This window comes from Neofelis nebulosa, chromosome 5 (genome assembly GCF_028018385.1).
Source record: "Neofelis nebulosa isolate mNeoNeb1 chromosome 5, mNeoNeb1.pri, whole genome shotgun sequence".
NCBI classification, from domain to species: Eukaryota; Metazoa; Chordata; class Mammalia; order Carnivora; family Felidae; genus Neofelis; species Neofelis nebulosa.
The window spans coordinates 17,985,130-18,010,705 of NC_080786.1; the positions used below are offsets into that span (position 1 = coordinate 17,985,130).

General features: G+C 38.2%; 1 protein-coding gene across 13 annotated transcripts in view; it reads left to right on the top strand.

The window, feature by feature from the left end:
• THRB (thyroid hormone receptor beta) overlaps nt 1-25,576 on the top strand; it is a 390,903-nt gene that overhangs the window by 25,727 nt on the left and 339,600 nt on the right. Inside the window, exons 1-2 of one of the 13 annotated variants that reach the window (XM_058729733.1) lie at nt 16,832-17,008; nt 23,156-23,258. The exons of 9 other annotated variants lie outside the window; for them this stretch is intronic. The gene's annotated coding sequence lies outside the window, so the exon portion shown is untranslated. Of the gene's footprint in view, nt 1-16,044; nt 16,229-16,831; nt 17,009-23,155; nt 23,259-25,576 lie in introns of those variants that run through there. 3 more of the 13 variants (XM_058729731.1, XM_058729735.1, XM_058729737.1) reach the window with 3 other exon arrangements.

The window sequence follows — 25,576 nt, forward strand, 5'->3', positions numbered from 1 at the left end:
ACTCTGCCTGTCACTGTTAAGACAGTTATAAATATGTTACCCAAACTATTTTCTATTCTTTCCTCATTCCTCACTCTTCAGCAGCACAGACACCTGCTCATAGTCTGTTGCTCTTCAACACTTTTCTCTAAATAAGTTAATGACATTTATTCTTACATCCAGTAGCTGTTTCTTGCCTGGTTTCCTTATACCTCAGTTTTCCTTAGCACCAATGTATTTTGATTTTCACTTGTATCTGAAGCCCTCAAATTTTAAAGCAATAATGATTATTTTCAGAGATATTTCATTAGGCTACTGTGAAGTAGGTTGAATGCTTTCCCTGATTTACACTTAGAAATTTGATAAGGAAAACCAGGCATCGGAGGGGAAAACCTTGTCTGGGGTGCGCTGGCTTATTGAGGTGCCATACAGCCAAGGGTAGGACTAATGTTGATGCCAACGGCCTGTGACAGTGGAGTTGACTTGAAGTGCTTTCCCAGCTCCAATTTGGCTTCTGCATGTACAAGCAGCTCCCTTCACTGGGCTGCATCGGGAATTAATTAATAACTCATGAATCTATTGAGCTTATTTCATGCTAGTAGCTGTTTCAGGAGCCCATAAATCAAAAATGGATAGAGCTGATTCTGGAGAAGGATAGATGTCTAACTGGGCATTACAGAGGCAAGGGATACGTGCCAAGATAGGGGAAACCCTGGTTTTTCTTAAAGGGCTCAGTCAGATGTCTATGTGGGAGATCACAGAGAACTTGGCAGAGAAGGTGATGCTTGATCTGTTTTTAAGAATTAGCAGTATTTGGCCCGGTAGAATCGTGTGTGTGTGCATACGTGTGTGTGTGCGTGTGTGTGTGTGTGTGTGTGTGTGTGTATACATGTGTAAATTAGGTAAACATGTGCACAGGGGACACACGACTCCCATATCTCTTCCCCTACTGGGTTTTCAGGATCCTAGTAACCAGGCTTTCACTCTGAAGACAGTAGTTTGAAAGTCTTTTCTGGGAAATTGGAGCAGCCCAAGAAAAAAGGCCTAACAATATTGAATGAGAGGTACCCTGAGTTATCCCCAATCATAACAATCAATAACACGATTGTCAAAAGTAAAAGGTAAAGTTGAGAAAGTCTCCCAGAAAGAAGAAAAAGGTGGTGATGGTAAATAGCAGAAGAAGAAATACTAAGATAATTAAAAAGTAAGCTTAGTCAGCCCAACATATTAATAAAAGAAATAGCAAGAAAAGAAAATAGAAAAAATAAGCAGAAGAAACCTGGTCAAAGAGCAGACTAGAAGATGAGGAAAAAGTGACGGCCTTGAAGATAGCTCTGAGGAAATCACCTCGTGTACAGCTGGGACACAGAGGTACGACTAAAGGAAAACTCAAAGTCATACACAGGGTAAATAAAGGCAAATCCACCCTTAAACTCATCCAGATGAGAATGCAGCCAATCAAATGTAAAGGGTCTAGGACTAACATTACTTGCAAAGAAGCATCAGGCAGTAGCTAACTCTTAATCGGCAACACTAGATGCTAGATATGAGCAGAAAATTTTCAAAATGTTGAGCAAAATCCTGAACCCCAAATTCTATACTGGCTACAGTGGAAATCAAAACTAAGCATAGATTGAAAATCAATTCAGATAAATAAGACCAGGCTAATTAACCTTACTGAAAGAACTGCTAAAGGATATACTTGAACGAGAAAAGAATGAACCAAGGAAGACATGTAGGTTGCAGGGAAAAATAGTGAGCAAAGAAACTGGTAAACATGATGGGAAATCTAAATAAGCACTGTTGGTAAAACACCACCAAATATAATAGTAACTACTTTTTTTTCTCTTTTTTTTCTATCCCCTATTACACCCATCCCTCCCACCCACCTCCCCTCTGGTAACCATCGGTTTGTTCTAAGAGACTGTTTCTTGATGTCTCTCTCTCTCTCTCTCTCTCTCTCTCTCTCTCTCTCTCTTTTTCCCTCATAGGGTATTTGTCTTTCTCTGACTGACTTATCTCACTTAGCATTATACCCTTTAGGTCCATCCGTGTTGCAAATGGCAAGATTTCATTTTTTATGGCTGAATAATATTCCATTGTATATCTATACCACATCTTCTTTATCCACTCATCTATCAATGGGCACTTGGGCTGCTTCAATAGCTTGGCTAGTAGTAACTACTTCTAATGTGTTTGTTAAAAATAATACAGGACTTAACAAGTGTACCATAATAGCATGGGGTGAAGAGGAAGTGGAAGTAATGTCTTCCACAGTCTTTGTATTATTCTAGAGGAGAGAAATTTATTAGCATAGTTGACATACAATATTACATTAGTTTTAGATGTACAATTTAGTGATTTGACAAGTATATACATTATGTTCTGTTCACCACAAGTATAACAACCATCTGTCCCATTACAGTGTCATTGACTATATTCCTTATGCTCTGCTTTTTATTCTTGTGACTTACTCATTCCATCACCAGAAGCCTGGATCTCCCTCTCCCTTTCACTCATTTTACCCACCCACCCACGCCCTCCTCTCTGGCAACCATCTGTTTGTTCTCTGTATTTATAGTTATGGTTTGGGGTTTTTTTTGTTTGTTTGTTTATGTATTTATTTATTTTAGATTCCATTTATGAGTGGGATCATATGATATTTGTCTTTGTCAGTCTGACTTATTTCACTTAGCATAATACCCTCTAGGTCCACCCATTTTGCTTCAAATGGCACGATTTCATCCTTTTTATGACTGTAATATTCCATTCTGTATATAAATCACATTTTCCTTATCTACTTATTTATTGGTGGACACTGAGATGTTTCCATGTCTTCGCTATTGTAAATAATGCTGCAATAAACACAGAGGGTGTATGTATCTTTTCAAGTTAGTGTTTTTGTTTTCCCTGGGTACATACACAATAGTAGAATTATTGGATCATATGGTATTTCTATTTTTATTTTGGGGGGAAATTCCATACTGTTTTCCACAGTTACATTTCCACCAGTAGTGCACGAGGGTTCCTTTTTCTCCACATCCTCACCAACAGTTGCTGTTTCTTGTCTTTTTGATTTGGTTGGTATACAAATTTAAGAATAACCTCCATAGAAATAGAATGACTCCCAGACTGGTGGAGGAGAATGAAAAAAATTCAATTGATTAATATTATAGATAGCAGGAAAGAAGGGGAAAAAATATCAAGGAAATGGTGTGGCAAGTTGAAAACAACAACAAAATAAGACAATTGAAATAAGTCCAAATATATGTTTAACCACAATAAAGATAAATAAATTAAACTCTGCAGTTTGAAGACAAAGATTGCCAGATTGCATAAAAATTCAAACTCTGGTGACATATCGTTTACAAGCGTTACACCTAAAACATAGTGACTCAAAAAACGTTATACATGTAACGGGATGGAAACAGCTATATGAGGTAAATATGCAAAAAATAAGCTGAAGTAAAACATCCATATTAGGTAAAATAAGATATTAAGATGAGACCTTTAAAAAGACTATATTGGCATCATTGATCAGTTGGGCCAAAATTTAATGACCTGGGTTTATCTTTATCTGTGCATTTCTGCTGAAATGTGCCTATTTATAAAGTTAATTCAACCATTTTTAAAGAGCATTTTTACATATTGTTGAAGTGTTAATAACTCTTTTGTACAGGATTACATTTAACAGATTACTGCATCATTGTCCAAAATGGTGGCAATATGACCTACATGAGCAGTTCTGCACCCCTGGGTGTTCATCAGTACTTAAAGAATAGTTGGCAATTCTTGCTGATCCACAGCTTCTAAGTCTGTCTTTCTAATTTTTGGGAAGTAGTTTGTCCACCATGAGATTCTAGGCCCAAATCAAATATACTTTGAACCAGTTTTTAATCATAGTGAAAATTGTCCAAGCAGATTTCATTTTAAACTTGCTTCATGTAGCAGTATCATAATCACCGGTGCCTTTTAAAATATAATATCAGCAAGGTCTTTAAGGATTGTTATTAAATTTACAAACGAGATGGTGTGAAGAGAGCCCTTTCACCCCTCCTTCAAACACTTTTCCTACCAACGAAGTTATGTGGAAATCGTAATCCGTTTAACATTCTGTTAAGATTTCAGATACTTCTCCTCTTAACTGGCCCTTGCTACAAAAAACAGCCCCATGTTCTTACTAATCAGGCCAAACCAATCTCTTTGTCAATAGCAGGGCCCAAATAGATAATGTGGGATGAGTCTGCCCTCTGTCCAGGAGAGAAGCCAAATTGTGTAACTCTACAGCAATGACGGGAGCAGGTTACACGGTTTGGGTGGAAAATTGCTCTTGTTCATGCATAGAAGCAGATCAGCTTTGGGTATGAGCTCCTCTCAGCTGGGTGCCTTGCCCAGAAGGGGGTGGGGCTGGTAGCCTGAGAAACTGGGTATTTTTCCCAGGCTTCTGGGTCACTGCTTGCCGCTTTTCAATGCCCTTTAAAAAGCACCTCGAGGAAACTTCTCACTGGCAGCTGAAGAACCTGCTAGCTCCAGGGGAAGAATCTGGGCAGGACCAAAGAAGAATTTTCTCCCTTATCTATTTTTCAGGGCTCATAGAAAGTAGGATTTAGCACATTCATTTTAGACACACGGCCAAAAGGTAGCAGTTTAAAACATGTTTCGTTCTGTTTGGATTTTTAGGCTTCAAGTAATCTGATTTCCTTGCTACTTATTATGTAAAACAATTTTAATCACATAGATATTTGCCTGATATTTAATAGTTTGGATCGGGGCATGATGTTAGCAATACCTTGCTCCCAAAATGCTGTGATAGCTGCATTTAATTAAAAGAATTTCATATCTGAGATTTTCCTTAAGAAAACCATCTACTTCTCACAACAAGAGTCTGTTCTATTTTACTTTTGTTTTAAATTTTTTAATGTTTATTTATTTTTTGCAAGCCAGAGCACAAGCAGGGGAAGGAGAGAGAGGGAGTGTGACACAGAATCTGAAGCAGGATCCAGGCTCTGAGCTGTCATCACAGAGCCCGATGTGGGGCTCAAACCCACAAATTGTAAGATCGTGACCTGGGTCCAAGTCGGACACTTTTAAACAACTGAGCCACTCAGGCGCCCCTGTTCTATTTTACTTGAATCATCTATTCCAGAATTATAGCTATCAATTCTGTGTGTTTTTGGTTTTTTTCTTACTGATTTGTTTAGGTCAAATAAAATGTTAATCCATTTTGGAGGTATCTTATGTACCAGCTTATTCAATTTGTTTGTGAGCCCATGTGTATGCTGAGCCCCTCACCCATTTCAAATGATTTTTTCCCTTTATTTCTGTCAATTATCAAAGGAATAACATCCTTAGTATTTAAAAAATTCGGGGCACCTGGGTGCCTCAGTCAGTTAAGCATCCAACTCTTGATTTCAGCTCAGGTCATGATCTCACAGTTTTGTGAGTTCTAACCTGGCATCAGGCTCTGCACTCACAGCGTGGAGCCTGCTTGGGATATTCTCTCTCTTGCGCTGTTTCTGTCTCTCTCTCTCAAAACAAAACAAAACAAAACAAGACCTTAGAGAAGAAAACTTAAAAAGAAATCAACAACACAGGAAAGTTTGAAAATAAAAGGGCCTCATTCCAATGTCACCCCTGTGGCACCCCTTACCATCTCTGGGCTAGCTTGGAAAACAAAAGAGCTTTTCTGCAACATGTGGCCATACTTCTGGAATTCCAGAATGTCAGACTAGAAAGAGGCATGGAGATCATTTATTCAAACCTTCTTTATTCCAGATAGCAATATTTAACCCCCAAAAGGGGAGGTAACTTGTCTAAGGTTGTCATTTCAGTATGCCCATGTCTTGGCCTTGAACCCAAGTCCTTGTCATCTAGGACCTTTCCTGGGATATCACACTGCTGACAAATTTTTAATCTTTAACCATTCATTTTGAATACCTTTCATTATTATTTGGATCACAAAAGCAAAGATGTTTAATGTAGAAACTCACCCATCATCTTTCCACCCACTATTGAAATGTTGGTTTATTTCCTTCCAGGCATTTTTCTGTGTCGTTGTAAAAAATGGGATGAGACTTCACATAATTTTGTGCACTGCTTTTTTCCCTTAATGTATGATGAACATTATTTCATGTTAGTGAACATTATTCCTTAAAATTATTTTTAATAGTTGCATATCAATTTGCTATGGATAGCCCATGATATTTTAAGTCTCATTAATGTTCATTTAAGAAAAGCATCGGGGCGCCTGGGTGGCGCAGTCGGTTAAGCGTCCGACTTCACCCAGGTCACGATCTCGCGGTCTGTGAGTTCGAGCCCCGCGTCGGGCTCCGGGCTGATGGCTCGGAGCCTGGAGCCTGTTTCCGATTCTGTGTCTCCCTCTCTCTCTCTGCCCCTCCCCCGTTCATGCTCTGTCTCTCTCTGTTCCAAAAATAAATAAAAAACGTTGAAAAAAAAAAAAATTTAAAAAAAAAAAAAAAAAAAGAAAAGCATCGATTTTTCAACAAGAAGCATGTTGTCTTGACCATAGCTGAATACAAAATCTTTGAATATTTTGCTGTATGAAAACCTTTGAGTGTAGAAATCATGGTTGTTCTATAACTTAGACAATTCTTGGAAAAATTTTTAGTGAGTCTTTAAAGCCCAAAGTCATGTCCCTAGATTAGATATGCTATAGTTAAAGTAAATAACATTAGATCACTTTAGAGAACAAATCTGTTTATCTCTGACTTGGTCAAAGATGACTTAATCATTAAGCTAATTAGCCACACCACTGTTTTATTAGCCATGTGCAAGAAGTGTTAGAATAATCTGCCTTACTGCTTGGCAGATAAAGCCTCTGCCTTCCCATTGTCTTTTATAATGCCAATAAAACAAATAATAATAATGGTAAAAATGGAAGTAGCTACTATTTATTGAGAATGTAAAGGGTGTCAGCTATGTGCCAAGCTCTTTACAAACATTACACTTAATTTTCACAACAGCTCAAGGAGGTAAGCTCCAGTTTTATCCCAACTTTATAGAGAAAAGAACTGTAGCCTGAGATGGCATAGGTAGTGAATGGCATAATACAGACTTGAACCCAGACCTGCCTCACTTCAAAACTAAAAACTGGGGCTAGGCTCTCCGAAGTGATTCTGATGGATTTTTTCCTTGCTTGTGTAAATTTCTTTGTTAGTGGTGGTTCTTAACCTTTTAGGGATTGTGGAACCATTGGAGAACCTATATCGTTGCCTAGAAAATGGTATATTTGAAAATAAATGCAAATTTTTAATCAATTTCAGAAGTCACAGTCTGCAGCCTGAAAACCCCTACACTTGAGCAGTATCCTTTTGGTCTTTATAATTGTTCAATCTCCTGGAATCTTTTGCAGCAATTCCAATAACCCTATAAGAGGAACACGTGGAGTCCTACCAACTAAAATTGTGACAGTTTTTGCAGGAATAGAGTATTAGTAAATGGAAACAGAGATGGCGGGAAGCATTTGTTACACATTTCACCTGTTCCTCATTTGTTTCTGAGACCAGCCAGCTCTAGAGGGGACCCCTAAAAATTTTAATACTAACACTGAATCCTAACTACAAAATAACTTCACAGACATGATCTCACAGCCAAATAACTAACTCTCAAGATACTCAACAATTACTTAATGAAATACAGAGTGAAACATTCATGTTCCTCCCACTTAGAATAGATTAAGTTAAAGGAACAGAAGATAATTATATAAATATTAGTCTGCATAACATGTTAAGAAGATAAAAAGAAATCTGGAAGTCTAGTGCAAAAAAAAAAAAAAAAAATCATGAACATTACCAAACCCACACAGTGGGTTGACAGTTTTCTGTGTCTCTGCCCGCATCGTTAATGCAAATAATTGAGGGTACGTTGTTTTTCAGTGCATTTTTTCTGGTCATCTCTAAACTCTATGATGCTCCTGATGATGTTAGCTTTATAATTTTAAACAGTTGATTTATCTCCCCAGTGTGATATAAAGCAAGAAAGGAAATAACTTCTGCTTGAATTTGGAAAGATAAATCACAATAGATAAGGCTGTTCTTTTAACTTTTCTATTTTGCTATTGGAATGACAGAGTTTACCAGATAATACATTCTAAAATCCCATTAGGAACATGTGCTAAATGGAATCTCCTTAAAGTGTATAGAAACACATTCTAAATTTTTAGGGGAAGCGGGAGCAAAGCAATGGGGACAGTTGGGAAGACATTTGTCTCCGTGTGATCTATGTTGTTTGAAATGTCTCAGAATCGAATGGCTAAAATGTAATGCTTTTCTTCCATTTACTGAAGTGTATTTTGAAAGTAAAAATGTGGCACTGTGCCTCCACAATTCAAATAAATAACATTCTCAATTAATACTTACATTATGAGTACTTCTATAAAACTAGGTACCTTGGGGGTGCCTGGGTGGCGCAGTTGGTTGAGCGTGCGACTTCAGCCAGGTCACGATCTCGCGGTCCGTGAGTTCGAGCCCCGCGTCAGGCTCTGGGCTGATGGCTCGGAGCCTGGAGCCTGTTTCTGATTCTGTGTCTCCCTCTCTCTCTGCCCCTCCCCCGTTCATGCTCTGTCTCTCTCTGTCCCGAAAATAAATAAAAAACGTTGAAAAAAAAAAATTAAAAAAAAAAAAAAAACAACACTAGGTACCTTGATTATTTTTCTTTTAGCGTATTTATAATATGCAACATATTTGAGGATTAAAGGCCATTCCACATGGACATCTGAGGCTCCATCTAAATGTCTTCTCTCTTGTTATGTCACTGTTATTGGTTTGGAGTTTGGTCTTTCTTTTTGACCAATAGGAGTCTAATTCTCCCAGGGCTTAAGTTGGGTGTTTACAGAGGAACGTTCATTCTTGCAGGCTACTGATACAACATTTGCTACACTGCGGGGGAAGGAGGAGATGCCTCGACTCAGTCACTTTTACCATCTATAAAAGGTTTGATGGGGGATATTGAAACTAATAGGCTAAATTATTAGCAGTCAATGTATGAACTAGTATCCTATTGACTGGTCTGAAAGAGTTGAAAATGTTGAACTCACAGAAAGGCAAAGATATTGCATTTGGGGAGAATAAAGCTACTCTTTTTGTAATACCTAACAGCAATTGAATATAAATGGCAAGCCATAATTTCAGGCTTCTATGAGAGTAATGGGGTCTTGAGCTCTGCTAAGCAGACTTGAAGAGAGCTTGACAGCTGAGTGGTCAACCAAATTAAGCTGCTTCATCTTTTAGGACGAAAGATGATGTGAAATCATTTGTGTGGCAGGTATTACCAGCCCACCATGACCACTGTGGTGTAGACGTAAAGTGGTTTTCTTTTCTTTTACCTTGCTACATTTTCTCAGAACCTCACTGTTGAGATGTGGACCCTGGGCCAGCCCCAGAGCAGCTCATTAGAGACACAGAATCTCAGGCTCTCCCTAGAATCTGCCAACCAGTTGCCCAGGTGGTTCGTCAATGCCTGAGAAGTTCTGATTTAAATCACCGAAGCAATGCCTGAATAATTGCTACCATTAAGACCCTGATGATCTCACGTAGCTTCCAAAGGTGCCTAACCTTTCTCTAAAGGCAAATCTCCTCACTGGGAAATCTGTCCTGCTAGTTTAGAAAAGTATAGGCTAAGAAAGCATCTTAGGTTCCTTTCTACTGAGATGTTCTTCCCTTTCTCCCCTACTTTCTTCCAAATATTGTGTAGTCCAATAAAGCCTGATTAGTAACACAATTAGGTGAGATTTGCAAATCTATGACACCTAAAAACCTCAAAGCCCACAATTTACACTAGTTTCATCCTCTTTTTCCAAAAACTCTTTCTAGAATGACAAATTAGAAATTAAGTGAATTCGCAATCCCCTGCCTTTGCCCCCTTACTCTCTATGTAGGCTAGGCAATGCTCTGTCTGAGCCAAATGAATAAAAACTCTGAAAGAGAATTATTAATCAACTGGAGAGCATACAAACTGATTACTGAATGAGAGGAAGATATTTATACACATTTATCACTATTAAGTACAAAACTCTATTTCATAGTCTCACAAAACGGAGAGGAAACTGATTTCCTTTTGAGATAGTTTCTATCTGGTGACAACCAACATAGATTAAATGAACGCATTCCTATCAGCTTTATGAACACTTTCAACTTTTTTTTAAATGCCTTGCTCTGAGAATCTAAAAAGACCGTATGCTTTCTTTCTTACCGACTTAACGCGAGAAGTTAATAGTTTGCAGAGAAATTCAGTGAAGCGATTGATAGAATGCTTTGAAAAAAAATGTATTCCAGAGAGTAGAACAATAATAGTGATGTCAAAACAGCATTGCCACATTCTCCATCGCACTTAAACCAGCACTAGGCCTGGCACATCCATTTCTCCTCATCAGCCAGACGAAATGCAGTAGTAAAAATCAATCCTGTATTTCACTGAATCTTATAATACAGTTCCCTCTTCTCTGCCTGTTAATAAAATATCCCCTTGGAAGGAAGCCAGAATTTTCTTAGGCAGTTTAGATTTTCTGAATAGAGGAAAATTGGAAAGGGGGAGGTAGCAAAGGCATATAGAAGTAAAAAATTGTAAGGTCAAAATTTCTGTCCTAACAGATTGACTAGTCTGATTATTTTTCCAAGTATCATGACGATACCAGTGTTTTAAATTGAGTCATAATTGGGGTGCCTGGGTGGCTCCATCATATGAGGGACTGACTCTTGATTTTGGCTCAGGTCATGATATCACCGTCATGGGATCCAGTCCTGCCTCGGGCCCCTGTGCTGGGCATGGAGCCTGCTTAGGTTTCTCTCTCTCTCTCTCTCTCTCTCTCTCTCTCTCTCTCTCTCTCTCTCTGTCCCTCCCCCGCTTGTGTGTGCTCACAGTAAATTGAGTCATAATTAATGATTTAACTGAAGTCATGCTGCATTCTCAACCCTCAGCAACACTGAGAAACCAAATCACTTTTTGAATTCACATTTCTCCTGCACTGGCAGAACACATGGGATAATTGAAGCCCCCAAGTTGGGTGAGATCTCTCAGGATCTCAGAGGTAAGTGTTTAAAGAAGGGAAAAGAGGAAAAGAAAGGTTTTGCTGGGAAGATTGAAGACAGGGTTCAAAATCAAATTGAATATCCATTTGCGATGCCTTCCAACCCTACTTAGGAATGGATGATGGAGGTGGCCATTCTGTGTTCAATGCCAAAGAAAGAGACCAGAATCTAAACTTCCTAGTCTCTGCTGTCTTTAAAAACAAAGTCAAGTCCTCATCCCCACAGTGCCTGGAACACAGACAAACACTTGGTCAAAGTTGATTGAAGGAATGAATCAAGAAGAAGCAGTCACTGTGTGGACTTCATCCTTGCTCTTTTCATACATTGAGTGGAATTCCTTCTCCATATATGAGACTTAGTTGTGTAGAACTTTGGGCTGGTGCCATTTTGGAAAATGCCATTCACTGCTCTGCATTTCATATAGTGCTGTTGAAAAATTAAAAATAAAGCTTCATTCTGGAAAGCTCTGATTCTCTTTCTCCTTACTTTTATAATCCTGGGAAAGGTGTTTATTCACTCGGGGCCTTAGTTTTTTCTTACTCTAAAATCATCATCTTTTACATCTTGCCCCACTCTTAAAAACCTATATATCTGAACCAAGGACTTTAAGTCTGCCTCTAAACAGTGTCAGATGAGAGACTAGGGATTTTAAGAGAGGGAGATCATAAATTCTTAAATTGCATCTAAAACTCATCTTCTTTTCTTGAAAGCAAATTATAGATACTGTTTGGTTAAGCCATACCCACCCTTGTAAATTCCAAACATAGGTCTAGTTTTAAAGAGTAGTAAGAAGTGTATCCCATTATTTTTCTTAACAGCCTTATTGAGATATAATTTATATACCGTGCAACTCACTCATTTAAAGCGTGTGTACAATTTAATGTTTTTTAAATAAATTCACAGCTGTGCAACCATCACCACTAATTTTAGATCATTTGTACCACCCCCAAAAGAAATCTGGTACTCGTTAGCACTCACTCCTCATTTCACCCCCAACCCTAAGCAACCACTAATGTACTTTTTGTCTATGAATTTGTCTGGTCTGGAAATTTCATATATATGGAATCAAATAATATATGGTCTTTGGTGACTGGATTTTTTAACTAAATATTTCCAAGGTTTATCGGTTATGTAGCATGTATCAGTACTTCATTTCTTTTTATTGCTGGATAATATTCCATTACATGGACGTATCACATTTTATTTTCCATCCATCAGTTGATGAACTTGGGGTTGTTCCACTTTTTTGGGTATTATGCATAATTCTGATAAGAACATTTATGTGCAAGTTTTTGTGTAGACATATGGTTTCCTTTCTCTTAGGTATATACCTACCTAGGAGTAGAATGGCTGGGTCATATGGTAACTTTATTTTTAACTTTTTGAAGAACTGCCAGACTGTTTTCCAAAGTGCTGCAGCATTTTACATTCCTGTCAGCAGAATATAAGGTTTCCTATTTCTCCACATTATCAATAGCAATTAATATTTTCCACTTTTTGGACTATTACTATCTGGTATCTTACTGGGATTTGGATTTCCATTTCCCTTCTGGCCAATGATGTCCAGCATCTTGTCATATGTTTGCTTATTGATTAGTTTTGTATCTTTTTTTTGAGAAATGTCCTCTCAGATCCTTTGCCTATTTTAAATTTAAATTGTGTTGTCTTCATATTATTGAATTCTTTATATATTTCTAGATCAAATGCCCTATCAGATATATGATTTGCAAAGTTTTTCGGCCATATGTCCCGAATAAAATACAAATTCCATTCTTGAATGCATTCATTTACTTTTTTAGAAGCATTGGAATCCTAAAGAACAGGTAACTTGATCTTAATCCAAATAATTATCTATTATACAGAGGCATGAAGAATCTATCTTTATTCCTAAAACATCTATGACACAACAGGATCACAGAAAATCACATACAACGTAAAATTAGTTATTTCCTGATGATAGATTTGGCAGCAATGACAAAAATCAGTCTCTAAGTTATGAAGAGAAACAAGTAATCAAAAGATATGTGATTTGAAACCTCCCATAGCTTATCACTGATAGTTACAGAACACCACTGTGTATTCTGATTAAGTAAGAAAAGTTGAGAGTTTGGTTCCCATCTTACTGGGATTGTCATGATAACAACACAAGAACTTTTAAAAAGCTAGATATGCTATAAGGTCTTTCAAAATCATTCTTTAGAATTTTTGTTTATTACCTCCTATGTATTTTCCAAAGATTGAATATTTGGCTTCATAATTTTTGTTTACATGGTAGAAACAAAGAAGTATAATATACACACATATGTATGTGTATGTATGTATAGACATATATATATATATATGTCTATACATACATATTTTCTTTCTTTTTAGGGATCTCTCTTACTAAAATCAATCATGTTAATTATTTATGAGCTTCCCAGGATTAACTCATTCATTTAAAAATTAACTGTACTGTCTACTTCAGACTCTGGGGTAGGTGCTGGCAGTAAGGTGGTAGATAAAACAGACCTTGATTGTCTCATATGGAGCTCACAGACAATAATCAAGTAAAAATACAAATAAATCTAGACTTAAACATGTTTAAATTTCTGTGAAGGAAAAGAACAGGTGTTAAGAGAGAATAGTAGGGAGTTCTATTTTAGGCTAACAGGTCAGGGAAGTGTGCTGAGACATATGGAGGATTAGATGAAGCCAGCCAGGGGAGGAGGAGAGCATTGCAAACATGGAGAACAGCATATGCAAAGGCCAGGAGGCAGGAAAGAGTTTCCTGGGTCCAAGGAAAGATAAGGCCAGTGGGAGCGACAGGTGGTAAGTGAGGTGGAAAATGGTAAGAGATAATATCTCAGAAAAGGGCAGAAGCCTCAGTTCACATAACAGATTGTAGGCCACATTCAGGAGTTTGAATTTTATTCAGAAAGTAGTTGAATGATTTGGAGGATTTTAGCAGAGGAAATGACATGATCTGATGTAAACTTTAAAAAAAGCCCTCTTGGCTGCTTCTTGCTGTGTGGAAGTGAGGTAGAAAGAGAACCAAGATGACCATTTAGGAGGCTTTTGAACTTGCTTAAGCAAGCAGTGACAGTAGCTTGGGCAAAGATGGGGTGCTAGAAAACCAATATGATGAATGCATTTTAAATTATTTTGAAGATATGGTGTAATGGTTAACAGTGTGTGTTCTAAAGCTTGACTGATTAGGTTAAAATACGAATTTCCCCTCTTACAAGCTATATGACCATGGGCAAATTAGCTTCTCTATGCCATGGTTTTCTCAGTAGTAAAATGTAAATAATAATAAGAATCTTCTTGTAGTGTTGTTATGAAAATTAAATGAGTCAGTAATGCACTATATGTGTCATAAGAATATCTGTCACATAGTGAACCCTTTAATAAGTGTTGGTATTGTTTCTGCTATGTAAATGAAAAGGTTTTGATGATGGTTTGGATCTTTTTGTTTTTAATGTGCATTTATTTATTTTGAGAGACAGAGAGAGAGAGAGAGAGAGAAAACATAAGTGGGAAAGGAGCAGAGAAGAAGGGGGACAGAGGATCCGAGGCAGGCTCTGCACGGACAGTGCAGAGCCCAACTCAGGGCTAGATCTCACGAACCGCAAGATCATGACCTGAGCCAAAATCAAAAGTTGGAAACTTAACCAACTGAGTCACCCAGGCTCCCAAATGATGGTTTGTATCTTGTTTTAGATGTCTGAGTTTGAGATGTATATGAGATATCCAAGTAGAGATGTGAGAAAACTCAAATCTGGTGCCCAGCGTGGTGTCCTGGGCCAGAGATAGAGCTTGTGTTCAAGATCAAACTACAATGTACTGAGTAAATTTGCAGAACAGTCAGCACTTGAAAGTGATCCAGCCTTGTCCTGGACTGGCCAATGGCACATCAAAACATTCAGTGACTTGCTTTGGAGAGGTGGCAAATACGGCAACGACTATGGAGATTGTCCTCAAATAGACCATCTTTTGAATTTTCCTCCCCCACTTACAAGCTGGGTGGCCACGGATAGTCAGAAGTGTTGGCAGTAAGATTCTATCGGTTCAAGAAGGATCATGGACAACTCTCAGTTTTCTGTCTTGAATTCCAGGTAATTTGTAGGGCCAGTTCCTGGGGTGAAGGAAAGTGGAAGGAAGCATGTTTCTCAAAACCTCAGCTTCCTTGAATGGATTTTAGTATGTCTTGCTCACCGGTGAGGACCTGGAAGAATGTAAATAAATGCCTGGCATAGAACCTGGAATGTGGTAGATGTTCGCTAATGTTTTTCTTGTCTGCTTTGGGCTCGTCTCCACTTCTTGCATCAACTATAAGCATCTCCAACCCCCTGCCTAGATCTGCTTCCATTTGTAGAGTCAGACATAAGATAGGAACGGTGAGGTAGGTGCGGAGCAGGGCGAGTACTAGGGGGAGGTGAACAAGGCCTCACTTACCTTGGGCATCAAAAAACTAAGTAATCAACATAAACATTTCCATGTCTTATTTTGACAAGTCAAAATTGGTGAAAAAAGTCCATGATGAATAAAATATCATATTTTTAACAAAGATAGGACAGGTATTACTGATTTCTCCTCTTCTCTCTAGCACTAGGACTCAGTATGGCACTGTGACAAGGTGAAAGCAAAGAAGAAAATCTTCCACTCCTGGGTCCCCAAGAGTCTTTCTCATTTTTTCTAAAGTTGGTAGCTAAGAGCCAGTCAGCCAACTTGTGCCCTCCAATGATCTCTAGATGCTAAAAAATGTGTTCTAACAGCCTGTGATACTGGGTACACTTAGGGATGGGGGTTGAGGCCTCTACTAGCCCAGCCCCCAACCTTCTTCTATCGGTTGCAATGTGGGAGCTGGAGCAAGGTTCCCGGGTTCGCCCCACCTCAGTAAACGCAGACCCTTGTGACCCTGAAACTGTTGAGCAAACACACAGTGAAATAACCCAATGCTCTATTAAAGGCTGGGGTTTAAAGGTCGGCTTTGTGCTTATCTGCTGCAAGCCTAGTTCACTCCCTAGATGACTCTCAAGGTTGTTTAGCACTTGCAATATGGACTGAGAGGATGAGCATTTCCTTTCAGAGTGGGTAGCTATTTGCTTTGCAAGGAGCTGTCATTGCCAAGAGGAAAAGAGCAGGTCAGGAGCGGACAGAAGACGAATGGAGGTCCCCGGACAAGGAATGCTTCCTCCTGACTTTGACTTAGAAAGCTCAAGGTACATACGGTACATGTGGCAGCTTCTGACTTTCAGCTCTTTCCTGTGAAAATCCGAAAATTTCGGACCAAAACGATTTAGTAATTTAAACTCCGTCAGCAGATACATAGTGAGTAATTAAAGGACAGATTTGTCAAAGCTCCTATCTGTCATGAAGAAACCGTTTATGGAATTTTGAGCTGGCAGGTCACTTCTCCTCTAACGAAAGCTGGGTCTGGGGAGCCAAATTTTAAAAAGTTACGTTAAGAATTTTTATTGGAATTGAAAGGAAAAAATGTGCCTAATTTTAAAAACATGTTACTGCAAATGTAGCATGCCATCATAATGTACATTTATGAATGATTACAGTGCGTAGAGAGTCACACGAATAAGGAGCTGCTGCTGAACATGGTCTACGCGTCCATGGCACTTTAAGATTGCAACATTTTGTTTGGTGACCTTCATACCAGTTGCCTGCATGCACCTTAATCTCTCTCTCTCTCTGTCTCTCTCAAAAAAGCTGAGCCTGCTGTAGATTGGTCAGTTGTTTCTGTTTTTGTTTTTTAATCTAGTTTTTCATTTACCTACTGCTTTATTATGCCTGATTTAATTTGTACAAAAGGATGAAGTTCATTATTACAGAACACAGAAACCCATCTCTGAGTTTTTAGGAAAAATGAGTGCAGGGCTGGCATGACTGAGACTGAAAGACCTCCATGAGAAATCAGGTGGTACACTTTTAAGAGTAAAAGTAAAGAATGCTGCAGAAAAATTGTAGACTGTGTACACAAAGGCACAAAGGTAAGAGTGTAAAATAACTTTTTGTAAGAAAGTAATTTTCAGACTGAAACTTAAAACTCAAAGTTTAAGGCAGAGTAAATGTTGGGACAAGTCAGCTTTTGTGAGGGTTGCCAATCTGGAAATACGGGGTCTGACGTAGATCTTGCTGCCCGGGTACCCACCCCTCTGCAGGAATCACTTTTTGAGTATCCCCTCTTCATTTCTCAAGAATGAATGCAAAGACTATTTGGACTATGAGTAAATATTGCAAGGTCTCTGAGCTGCAGTTGTACAGTATATCCATGGAAGTTATTTCTTAAAGAATTAGACAAAATTTTTAATTGTGTAAGTAAGAATACTAAATACTAAGTTGTGATGCTTTGTTCAAAGAGGTCTAGTTGCCTCCCTCCCTCCCTTCCTTCCTTCCCTCCCTCCCTGCTTCCTTCCTTTCCTCCCTTCCTCCTCTTTCCTTCCTAAGTAACTACCTAGCTAGCTAATTCTCCTCCCTCCTTCTTTCTTCCCTCCCTCTCTCCTCCTCCCTTCCTTCCTTTGCTCAGTTATTCTTCTGATGTCTGTCTTATTTCAACGTCTATAATCAATAGTTTTGAATCAAAGCAGTTAGTGCAACTAAGAACCAAAAAGCCAAGTTAGTATCTTTTTTTTAACCTCCTATTTTTCATCCAAACTTAATCTTCTCTTTTTCCACATTTTTACAGTTATTACTAAAACCAGCATTTATGCAAAAAATCTCAGCCTCATTTGACTTAAGATATTCTCATATATAAATGTAAATATAAATGTATATGTGTGTGTATATATATATATGTGTTATTTAACTGACCAATGTCTTAAATTTCTTAAAATGGCTAGCCCGTTTTGAAAAATCTTTACTTACTTCTCTGAAATAAATGTGAATACAATGTGAAAATAATAATAATAAATACTAATAATAAAATGTGAAAATAAACGTGAAATAAATGTGTGTTTTCTGCAGCACGCAGAAAACCATTAACCTGACTCAGTTTTCAGGAGAGAACATAAGACATTCCGTTGCAAACTACAGCTGTTGGACGAAACGTTCGTCTATTCATAATCAGGGAGAACAATTGAGTTACTTTCCCTGCTGAGCTAAAATATAGTACTGCTATCTTTTCTCTGGTGGTGTTCTCCATCATGAGTTACTGGGAGTCCTGGGAGTTCCCTGTCAAAAAGCCCATTTCTATCAATTGGCCATTGCACATTCCTGGGAATGGGTGCTGTGGCATTGGTGTGACATGCTCAATTTTAATGTGAGAGTGGCCTGCCCTTATCTCAGAAATGGGTCGTGCATATGTGAACCCATGAAAACAGCGGCGATGAGGTTTAAAGCAAAGAAAATCCATCATACTAGTATACAGCGTTCACCATATTTCTACTAAACCGTGTGTGTAGGTAGCTTATATTCGAGAGTGTGAAATCATCATTTCTACAGGACTTTTTGGTTCCCTGTTGTCCTTTTCCTTTGCTTTTCCCTGACTGGCTTTGCAGCCAGTGATTTGTTGCTCCTGTAGCCAGCCGTGTGCCTTCCCATCATTCCCCCTCTGCCAAATTCAGAACCTGCCTTGACCTTCAAACTCAGGCCATACCTGCTTTGACTTCCTTCTGTCTTACTTTTGTCCTTGACCTTATTTTGGCTGGTTTGTTCACCATTCTCTAAATTCATACCTCACTGGCCTGTCTTTGTGTGGGCTCCTCTGTCATTTATTTTTAACTGGTGGCACATCATCCTTCACTGTCATCTGCTAGCTTGCATTCTCCTTCCCTCTGAAAGCCAGCTGCAGGACTGTTCTTCTCTGAAAGGACCTTTAAATATTAGATTTTTGTACTCTGGGCTTGTTAACTCTTGACCATTTCAACATATATTTAGTCAGACAACGTGAACGTTCAAGGACCAAGATTTTTATTTTTTATAAGTTTTGTATGCTCATGACCAGTGGGTGCGTAATGGGGTGTATCACAGTTCAGGAAATGAACTTCCAGGTTGTGGTCCTGGCAAGATGGGGTGTAAGTAAACGAGTCTATTTTATTTTTATTTATTTATTTATTTATTTATTTATTTATTTATTTTTAATTTTTTATTTTTTATTTATTTATTTTTTTTTTAATTCTTTTTTTTCAACGTTTTTAATTTATTTTTGGGACAGAGAGAGACAGAGCATGAACGGGGGAGGGGCAGAGAGAGAGGGAGACACAGAATCGGAAACAGGCTCCAGGCTCCGAGCCATCAGCCCAGAGCCTGACGCGGGGCTCGAACTCACGGACCGCGAGATTGTGACCTGGCTGAAGTCGGACGCTTAACCGACTGCGCCACCCAGGCGCCCCTTATTTTTAATTTTTTAAATGTTTGTTTATTTTTGAGAGACAGAGAGAGCACGAGCGGGGGAGGGGCAGAGACAGAGGGAGGCACGGAATCTGAAGCAAGGTCCAGGCTCTGAGTTGTCAGCACAGAGCCCGAGGCGGGGCTCAAACTCATGAACCAAACCATGAGATCAGACCTGAGCCGAAGTTGGACACCCAACCGACTGAGCCACCCAGACGCCCCAACATGTCTCTTTTTAATAAGGACATATATATTAAGGCTGCTCCCACATCTGATGAAACAAACCAGGGAAAGACCTGCTTATCTGTGTATTTTAGCTTTCCTACTTGATAGCATTTTTCTCTGAAAATTATATAGTCATCTCAGGTGGTCATTAATGTTATCAATGTTGTAAATTTCCATTTTGTTGTACCTTTTTTTGCTAGTATTGCCTTTGTCAGAATCGAGCAATAATTATTTATTTTGCTGGAGACTCTTTTGCTATCCTGACCATGTTTAAATGCACAATTCAGGGGCGCCTGGGTGGCGCAGTCGGTTAAGCGTCCGACTTCAGCCAGGTCACGATCTCGCGGTCCGTGAGTTCGAGCCCCGCGTCGGGCTCTGGGCTGACGGCTCGGAGCCCGGAGCCTGTTTCCGATTCTGTGTCTCCCTCTCTCTCTGCCCCTCCCCCGTTCATGCTCTGTCTCTCTCTGTCCCAAAAATAAATAAAAAACGTTGAAAAAAAAAATAAATGCACAATTCAGTGGTATTAAGTGCATTTATACTGTGCAACTATCACCACCGTCCGTCATCAGAAGTTTTCATCTTGCAAAACTGAAAGGTTATACCCGTTGAACAATAACTCCCCATATCCCCTCCTGCCAGCCCCGGGCAACCCACATCCTACTTTGTGTCCCTGTGAATTCAGCTACTCTTAAGTACTTCATATAAATGGAATCATGTGGTGTTTGTCTTTTTGTGACTGGCTTGTTTCAGTTAGCATAATGTTGTGAAGGTTCATCCATCTTGTACCATGTGTCAGAATTTCCTTCCTACTTAAGGCTAAATAACATTCAACCAGCAAACGCTTTTTAAAGAACTTTGCAACAGCATTTTGACCCCTGACTTGTGTTTATTTGTAGTTATGCTGATTATTTCATACATGCAAGTATTTTTTAAATAGGTGTTAGGTTATACCCTTGTTTTTATTGATGATCATTGAAATTAGATTGTGACAGTGTTAATTTGATTTTCCTTAAATTCTCAAAAGTCCTAAGGTGTTCACAATTAATAATAGTTTCATATTTTATTACATATAGGAGAAGATATATCTTTGATATTTTCTTACCTCGAAAGAGAGAAAACTTTTATAAGCAAACATTGCTATTTTCATCACCAAAATGTAGATTATATTAATCACTTCTCAGAATTAGACACATTTTAGGCATTTATAAACATTAAAAATAATTTAAAATATGCAATAATATTTTTCATCATTAGATTAATCATATTACAGAACGTTTGGAGAATGCGAATTAGAAAAATCACTTATAGTTCCATCTCCCAAATATAACTTAGAATTCTAGTGTCTTTGACCTACACATATTTTGATTACATGGCTTTCATTGTGTTATGTTATTTATACATGCCGCTAAAACTTTAAACAAGAAAAAGTTGCACAAAAAAATATGAACACTTGTTTGAACTCAAAAGCACATTGGGAAGCACTATGAGGAAAGCACAGTTCACATGTGTTTTGACATCAGCGTTCTGCTGGTCCATGTGATTAGGGATGATGGGGTGGGCCTCAGGCATTCTCTGGTGAGTTCACCAGAGCAGGTAGGAGCCAGGTTGAAATTGGCCATATTTATGGAAAACGCCATCTGTCACTGGGAAGAAAGAAAGAAATAGGGAGAAGCAGAGTTGAGAGATGGAGGTGCTGTGGGCATCTTGGCAGCCTGATTCGCGCAATTACTCACGGTCTGAGGATGCCTCAGATTCCTTCCACTAAAGCTCCTTTTTTGATTAGGTCTTGAAAATTGGGGTTCTAATTCTCATCAGTGAAAGAGACCTGACTAATCTGTCTTGCCTTTGACTTATTTATGTCCTGTTTGGGTCATCTGAATGATGTACTAGCTTGATACTCTTCAAGCTGATACTACTATTCTTCCGTGGAGTTTCACCCAGCAAGCAAGCAGGTATAGTTTCCCCTAGGGCTTTGTGACTGGCATTCAGTAGGTACTTAATAAATGCTTACTGAATTAAGTAGTCTTGGTGACAAATACTCTCTTTCTTTGAAACCTGTAGCAGTCTTGTTGGGCAGCAAGAACCAACTCTTTGTCTCTTTGTAGTTCAAAATCCTGTGATACCATTTAGGAGACAACTGAAATATGAATCCTTCTTTCCACTCCCCTTGCCATTTACAGAGCACTAATCACTGACACGTTCTAATGGCTTTCATTGGTGATTTATCACCCAATCCCTGCCCATCCTTTACCCTCCAGAACTCAGTCCTTAGAGTGTTGGTGTTTAGCACTTTAAATTTACATTAAGGGGGACCACCACCATTCATCCTAAGAAGGGGGTTTTGTGTTACCGATTATACACAGGATAAGTAGAAGTAAAGTGGAAGAAATAAAGATAACCCTGTGTCATAATGGTTATATAAGTGAAAAATGACAGCTGGTAATTGAACTTAAAATTAATGTATTAACAGGACAAGGTAAAACAAAACACATTCCCGCCAGGATTAAACTTTCCCCTTTACTGCAAAGAAAGCCATGGCAGGAGAAAGCTCTCTCCCTAGGTTTACTAAAGTTCACTTAGACCGGTCTGATTTGTTGAGATCATTTTAAGTTCAGGAGTTCAATGTGTGTGTGTGTGTGTGTGTGTGTGTGTGTGTGTTGTTTTCTCTTTATTTAATGGTTAAACCTAGTTAATTGTTACAGAATGGCAGATTGTAAAGAATATTCAATAATATGTAAAATGCATCAGTGGGTTTATCTCAGGGTAATGTATTATAATTTATAGCATTCTTTAAATGCTTCAGATTTTTTTTCTTGATTGAATTTAAAAAACATAGTTAATTGAAGTTCTATTGATTTGAGTTGAAAAGTAATTGGAATGGGGATGCTATTCTTCCTAATTTTATAATTAAAATATATGTTGCTGAAAAGTTTTCATTTACCTCTGTTTTAAAATTATTTGATTTCTTATAAAAGGAGAGGCAACATTTGCACAATCGTGTTTCCTATGATCACGGGAGACTGGAATGTTGCAAAAAATACTTTGCAAGGAGAACAATGGTATCAGGCATTTGCAGGAAGCCTGAAACGCAGTATATATTGAACTGTTCCTTATTCCCTTTGGGAAGGTAGGGGCGTAATTAATACTATTTAACATTATTACTTATTATTTATTTACTTCTAATTACTTGTAAGTTCTTTTAACTTACTTACAATACTTATTATTTACTTATGATAATATTATGCAGTGATGACCCAAAACATCCACTGTACCACTAGACTATTTTATAAGTCAAAGAAATACCACCATTAAGACCTCAGACTTGGAATAAGATCAGAGGGGAGGGAAATGGTGGAGGGATGGAAGTGAAGAAGGAGACTCTATCTATGAACTCTGGGTTACCCCAAGTGTGACTGCTCCTTCATGGCTTTAAAAATTCATACTGTTCAGGAAATTCTGACATATAGTCAAGGGGCGCGTCTGGGACAATCCGTTTAATCTTTCAATGTTAATCTATTTGTCAGATTAGATAACAAAAATCCCCTATCTTTCTCCCCAAAATATCCTTTTTCTTTTGAATGTAGGCAAATCTCACTGACTGGAATATTAGCTCCCTGAGGGAAGAGCTACAGAAGATGGGCTTGTAAAGAAATATACCTGCTTTCTAGGAATTTAACTTCCTGTTGGGTAAGATTAAAAAAATAAAAAACCACATCTATAAAGATAACTAAAAACTTCAGTGTGTTTCAAGTATATAGGGATTGGCAGAGTCTATCAATTTGTTTAAACGTGTTTAAACTCCATGAAGTAGTTTAAAGAATGGGCTCATTCTCTGTGTTCCTGGGTCCAGACCAGGGCCTGGCACATGGCAGCTATACAAAGCAATAAATATTTGTTGTTGTTAATGATGTTGATGTAAATAGAGGTTTAAAACTCTACGGTCAAAGTTTGGAAAACTCCAGATTAAACAAGGTGAAAAAGTCTACTTAGTCTTTAATATGCAAAAGTACATTGTGGATTTCCAAGAGGGTATTACAGTACATTTGATTAGGGGACTCTTTAGAATTGTGGGACAGCTCACAGGATTTGCTTCATTGTAACACACTGGGAAATTCTGGCAAAAACAAGAAACGCTTTAATGGTGATAAATTTTCTGTAAGACCACACAAAGAGAGGCTCCAGATTTAAGTGAATAATAAGAAGTTCAAAATAGGTCAGCCAGGTTTCATTCCTTCTGGAAGACTATAGAGGAGAATCTGTTTGCTTGCTTTTTCTTTCAGGTGCTCAAATTCATTGACTGATGGTGCTGCAATCGCTCTGACCTCTGCTTCTGTCTTTTTTCATCTCCTTCTCTTGACTCTCCCACCTCTTTCCCATATAAGGACCCCTGTGACTATATTGGGCCCATCCAGATTTTGCAGGACAAGGTCTCCATCTCAAGATCTTTACCTTAATCACATCTGTAAAGTTCCTTTAGTCATGTAATGTAACAAATTCCCAGGTTCCAGGATGAGGAGGTGGACATTTCTGGGGACCATTATTCAGCCTCCCACACCCACAATATTTCCTCTAACCCCAGAGAATACCCAGTAAATATCTGCTGAATATCACTGAGAGATTGGATGAAAGAGTTTTAGTAAACGCCCTGAATTATGCTGATAAAGAATAAATGGACTTCTGATACCATCATTGCAGTAGGCTTTGCAGGAGTTTTCAAGAGTATAGGGTTTTTTTTGAGAAAAGTCTTTCCGTGGTGGATAGTGTTGTGAAATGATAATTTAGCAGAGGCAAAATGCATTTCTGCAGAAACACACATCCTCCCCTCAATAATCACTCAGGATGCTGACTTTCCCCCCAGACCTGCTTCCTATGTTGGGATTGTTTTATTGTGGCCAGACTTTGAGTGGGAAGAAAGTGGAGGTTGGCAGAGTTAAATGGGAAAAGGCCAGAGTCGAAAGAGTAAAGAAAGAATTAGCCCGAGCTGATGGAGAGATGGCTTCTAGGATGATTCCTTTTAAAATCTAAGGTGGTTTATGAGATACCCACTCCACCATTTCCCTCTGAGATTGTGCCGTAAAATGAGAGGGATACAAAAGGCGGACTTCTTTATTTCCTTAGGAGGTTATGTCCAATGGGTCCAGCTTCTTGTTTTTCTTCTCAATCATTGTTTTGTTCTCATTCTTTACAAAATAAATTTCATTCTGATGTTTACTTTAGAAAATAAAGATTAACTACTCTAATATTCAGAGATAGCCACTGCAACATTTTGCCACATTCTTACCCAATTTGTTTTCTCTGTATATATTATTATGTTACAGAATCAGGACCATAGTCTAGGTATAGTTTTATATCTTACCTGTGTTCACTTGACAGGGAGCATTTTCTCAATGGCATTAAATACTCTTCAAAACATGATTATTTAATGACTGTATAATGTTGGACTTTTTGGATGTACAACTATAGCTGAATGTTCATGCTTTCTCTTGGAAAAAATGATGTAGCCTTGCATTTCATCTTTTGCCATTTTCTTTCTTGCTTCTACATAATAGTAGATGCAATCAAAGGATGTGAACATGTTTATAGTTCTTCTCAGATGTGGCCAAAGGTATTAATTTACACTTATACTGGCAGTGTATCAGTCTCAGTTTCTGTCTCTCCTCACACTTGGTAGAATTAAGCATCAGTCATTAAAAAATTTTTTCAACACTTGTTGGACATTTATAGTAATTCTTATATAACGTGTTCATCTATATTCCTTGCCCATTTATCAATGAGGTGTTAATATTTTGCTTATGCACTGTGTTAAACTCTTTATATGTCCTATCTCTGGAAATTATTTTCCTAGTTGGGTGTTTGCCTTTTAATTTGAAGTATTGTACTAATACATGACTTTTTTCATGTTTAATTACTGCAGCCAAATATGTTATTGCTTTCTGACGTATGGTTGGAAATTCTTTGTTTGGCCCAATATGTAATAAATAACCACCTAGATTTTTCATAATCCT